The 4,957-nt window shown below is 44.1% G+C and overlaps 1 non-coding gene across 1 annotated transcript; it reads right to left on the bottom strand.

The window, feature by feature from the left end:
• Positions 1-4,324: 4,324 nt before the first annotated feature.
• Positions 4,325-4,396, bottom strand: trnaq-uug (transfer RNA glutamine (anticodon UUG)). Its single transcript has one exon. It is a non-coding gene; the product is annotated as a tRNA-Gln (tRNA).
• Between the last annotated feature and the right edge of the window lie 561 nt (positions 4,397-4,957).

The raw sequence follows: 4,957 nt of genomic DNA on the forward strand, positions 1-4,957 counted from the left end.
AGGTAAATTTTTGTCCGTGTAGGTAATGGTTGAATTTCTTCACTCCCCATACCAGGCTGAGTGCTTCCCTGTCTATCTGGGAATAGTTACGCTCAGCTGAGTTCAATGAGCGTAACACAAAAGCTATCGGCCGTTCTGAGCCATCAGGGAATCTATGGGACAATACCGCTCCTATGCCATAAGGGGATGCATCGCACGCCAGTCTGATTGGTAGTGATGGGTTGTAATGAGCCAAAACTTTCTCGGATGTGATTAAGTCTTTACATTTATGGAAGGCACGTTTACAGTCTTCGTTCCATTTCCAAATCACTCCTGTGTGTAGAAGATCATTAAGAGGGTGTAGAATAGTTGATAAGTTCAGTAAAAATTTATGATAGTAATTTATTAATCCCAGGAATGACCTCAATTGTGAAACATTTTCAGGTGCTGGGGCTTTTATAAATGCTTCAATTTTTTCAGGTGACTTATGCAATCCTTCCTTATTAATTATGTGGCCACAATATGATATCTGATTTTGGAAAAATTCGCACTTGGGGCGATTTGCTCATAGGCCCCGTTCTTTCAGCCTAGTGAGCACCTGCTCCAAATTGGCAAGGTGCTCGTTGTCGTTTTCTCCTGTTATAAGGATGTCGTCTAGGTAGCATTGAGTCCCCGGAATCCCTTGCAGGACTTGCTCCATAGCTCTTTGCCAGATAGCTGGAGCTGATGCTACTCCAAAAACCAGTCGATTGTACTGGTACAGGCCTTTGTGTGTGTTTATTGTGAGATACTTTTTAGAGGTCTCCTCAACCTCCATCTGTAGATATGCCTGTGCCAAGTCAATTTTTGTGAAACGTTTTCCTCCGGATAGTGAGGCGAAAATATCTTCTATCCTCAGAAGAGGATACTGTACCGTGTGAAGGACCGGGTTTACAGTCACCTTAAAGTCCCCACAGATGCGAATTTTTCTCTGTTCCTCAGAGTTATTTTTCAATGCTTTTTTCATGACTGGAACGATGGGTGTTGCCCATTCGCTCCAATCTATTTTGGATAATACGCCTGCCTTTTCCAAATTCTCCAGCTCTGCCTCGACTGCCGGACGTATTGCGTATGGCACCGGTCTTGCCTTAAAAAATTTAGGAATTGCTGCATCTTCCACTTTTATTGAGGCGGTGATGCCTTTCAAGGTTCCTAGTTTCTCTTGAAACACTTCTTTGGCGTTGGCCAAGATGTCTTTTAATCGTTCAGGTATGATGTCATCATTGTTTTTTTCCTTACTGGTCACCGTCAGTGCCTGAATGGAGTGCCAGTCTAAACGTATCTTCCTTATCCATTCACGTCCCAGCAACGGTGGACCACCATCTTGTAGAATGTATAAATACAACTTTTGTATTTCTTTGCCGTTGTATACCACAGGCACCTTTATTTTTCCTTTGGAGTATACTTTCTGCCCCGTATATGTTTTTAAGATAATGGATGTGTCTTTTAGAGGTATATGCGAAAATAGCCTCTCGTAATCTCATCGATTTATTACGATTAGAGCTGATCCTGTATCTAGCTCCATTTTAACTGGGGACCCTGCTATTATGAGGGTAACCCAAATGGTCTGGTAATCTTCATTGGCAATTACATTATGTAATTTGAGAGAGCTTAGTCTCTTGTTCCCGGAGTCGCTATCGCTCTTCTGGTCTTTGGAGCTACTGTCCGTCATCATTTGTACCTTTCTGTGCTTTTCCTTATTGATTCTTTTCCCGTTAGTGGATTTTTTATTTTCAGATCGGCATACACGTGGAATGTGTCCCATCTTTCCGCATCGCCTGCATGCTTTTTCTTTGAACCAGCAATCCCTCTGGTAATGGTTGGATCTGCCGCAGCGATAACATCTCTCGAAACCCCGTGTTATTTCATGGGTGCCGAAGTCCTGTGGCCTTTGCTGTATCTTTGCAGCTCCTATTGCACTGAAAGCCTTGTCCAGTGTTAAATCTTTTCCAGAAGATACCTTTTTTTGTGTTTCTACACTTAGGGGATCGCAGATGAATTTGTCTTGCAGAGAATCTGCCAGTCCTGCCTCGAATTGGCAGTGTAGGGTATCAACAATCTCCTCAAAATTCTTGTCCATCGGTTCGGCTGGAGTGATTAAGTTGTGTAACAGCTTGTATGTTTCTGCGCCCATTAGATCCAGAAGCACTGAAGCTTTTTTTTCATCTTCTATTCCATTTGCGGTGCAAAACACCTCCACTCTTTCTGCATATGTGGTCCAATCCTCTATCTTGTTATCAAAAACATCAATATTGCCAAAGTTAGGTTCTGTTTCGTTATCAAAAGCATCAATATTGCCAGACTTAGGCATTTCAAAAAAAAGATATGGCGCTTCCCGCGCTTTTTTTTTTCTCTCTGTAGCAACGATATGGCGCTTCCTGCACTTTCCCGCCGCTGCTACCGATAACAACGCTGTTTTACTGTGGTTTCCGTTTACTCACTGTTGGAGACTCGTTCCCGACGGAGGTCTAAACGCTGACCTGCTTGCCACGCCGGCCATCTGCCGAGTGCTCCCTCCCAGTCCGTTATTTCTTGCCTCCGATTTCGCTGCCTGTCTCAGCTGTAGAGCCCGCCGCTGGAGCCCCAGCCTGACGCCCAGGAAGGATTAGCGCAGTACCTGCCACCAGCTTGGCCAGCTGGTGAAACCACAGTTTCTATTACTTCCTTGAGTCTTCTGGACGCTGGAGGAATCGATGTCCTTGAGGTGCTGCCGAATTGCAGGTAAGTCCGTTTCCACTTCGTCGCCACTGTAGTGTCCGTGTGTAGATAAAGACACTGAAGACAGGAGTTGGTTCATAGTATTTACTAAGCAAGTCTGGGGGGGTTCTAAAGGATATACACAATACACAGGCTTATATAGCCCAAGTGGCAATTACCGGCATTACGCACACCTGGGGCTCTTAAAGGCTTATACACCACAATTGCTTTTAGAGGCAGATACACCACAGCTGGGACAAGAATTTAGGTTCCACCAAGATTTAAATTCGGATCGCTGGATTCAGAGTCCAGAGTGCTCACCATTACATCATGGAACCCTTGCTGAAGAATTCATTAGATTCTTCTCTCAAAATCAACAAAGTTACCGTCTCCACCATTATACTTTGTCTCGGCCTGGTCTCATCCTTAACTTCAGCTTGCCTACTTGCCCCTCTGCTAAGCCTCGGTTCTGAGCAAATCACACAGCTGCCTTGATGGCTATCGGTTCACAAATCTCTGCTTCTTTTTCACACTGCTAATAGCAGCTTGTATTGCAGTCCTGCCAGGTAAAATGTGTATAATCTTTGCAAGGCACTGCTGCACGAAAGATAAGCAATTGTTAACTTTTTTCGAGAATACGAAGTGCAATGCCTATGTTTCAAGAAGAACTGCGTTCAATTTCAACAAGTATGCCAGCCGAATGCAGCTTGCAAAGAAAATGTTGAGCAATCTGCTGTGCAGTCAAACGAAGCAGTGGACAACAGACATCTTTCTGCCCCGCTTATTTGGAACTGGGAATGAGAGGTTAAGCCTTTCATCTGATGTCGAGAACAATAAATCAAACATCATTGATTCAGGCAGCAAACGGTCCAGTAACCGTGGTTGGTATGCAGATGCCAAGCTCGTATGTCCCAAATTTCCAGCAGCTGGGACAAGAATTTAGATTCCACCGAGATTTGAACTCGGATCGCTGGATTCAGAGTGCTCACCATTGCACCATGGAACCTTTGCTAAAGAATTTATTAGATTCTTTTCTTAAAATCAACAAAGTTACCGTCTCCACCATTATACTTTGTCTCGGCCTGGTCTCTTCCTTAACTTTAGCTTGCCCACTTGCCCCTCTGCGAAGATTCGGTTCTGAGCAAGTCACACAGCTGCCTTGATGGCTATCGGTTCACAAATCTCTGCTTCTTTTTCACACTGCACATAGCAGCTTGTATTGCAGTCCTGCCAGGTAAAATGAGTATAATCTTTGCAAGGCACTGCTGCACGAAAGAAAAGCTATTGTTAATTTTTTCGAGAACATGAAGTGCAATGCCTACATTTCAAGGAGCACTGCTTTCAATTTCAACAATTATGCCAGCCGAATGCAGCTTGCAAAGAAAATACTGAGCAAGCTGCTTTGCAGGCAAATGAAGCAGTGGACAACACACATCTTCCTGCCCTGCTTATTTGGAACTGGGAATGAGAGATTAAGCCTATTACCTGATGTCGAGAACAATAAATCAACCATCATTGATTCAGGCAGCAAACAGTCCAGTAACCGTGGTTGGTATGCAAATGCCAGTCCAGTATGTCCCAAACTTCCAGCAGCTGGGACAAGAAATTCAGGTTCCACCGAGATTCGAACTCGGATCACTGGATTCAAAGTACAGAGTGCTCACCATTACACCATTGAACCATTGCTGAAAAGATCGTTAGATTCTTTTCTCAAAATCAACAACATTACCGTCTCCACCATTATACTTTGTCTCGGCCTGGTCTCATCCTTAACTTCAGCTTGCCCACTTGCCCCTCTGCTAAGCTTCGGTTCTGAGCAAATCACACAGCTGCCTTGATGGCTATCGGTTCACAAATCTCTGCTTCTTTTTCACACTGCTCATAACAGCTTGTATTGCAGTCCTGCCAGGTAAAATGAGTATAAACTTTGCAAGGCACTGCTGCAGGAAAGAAAAGCTATTGTTAACATTTTTCGAGAATACGAAGTGCAATGCATACATTTGAAGAAGAACTGCTTTCAATTTCAACAAGTATGCCAGCCGAATGCAGCTTGCAAAGAAAATGTTGAGCAATCTGCTGTGCAGTCAAACGAAGCACTGGACAACACACATCTTTCTTGCCCCGCTTATTTGGAACTGGGAATGAGAGGTTAAGCCTATCATCTGACGTCGAGAACAATAAATCAACCATCATTGATTCAGGCAGCAAACGGTCCAGTAACCGTGGTTGGTATGCAGATGCC

Source organism: Somniosus microcephalus, unplaced genomic scaffold (genome assembly GCF_052327205.1).
Source record: "Somniosus microcephalus isolate GS21.2 unplaced genomic scaffold, FLI_Smic_1.0 unresolved_chr4, whole genome shotgun sequence".
NCBI lineage: Eukaryota > Metazoa > Chordata > Chondrichthyes > Squaliformes > Somniosidae > Somniosus > Somniosus microcephalus.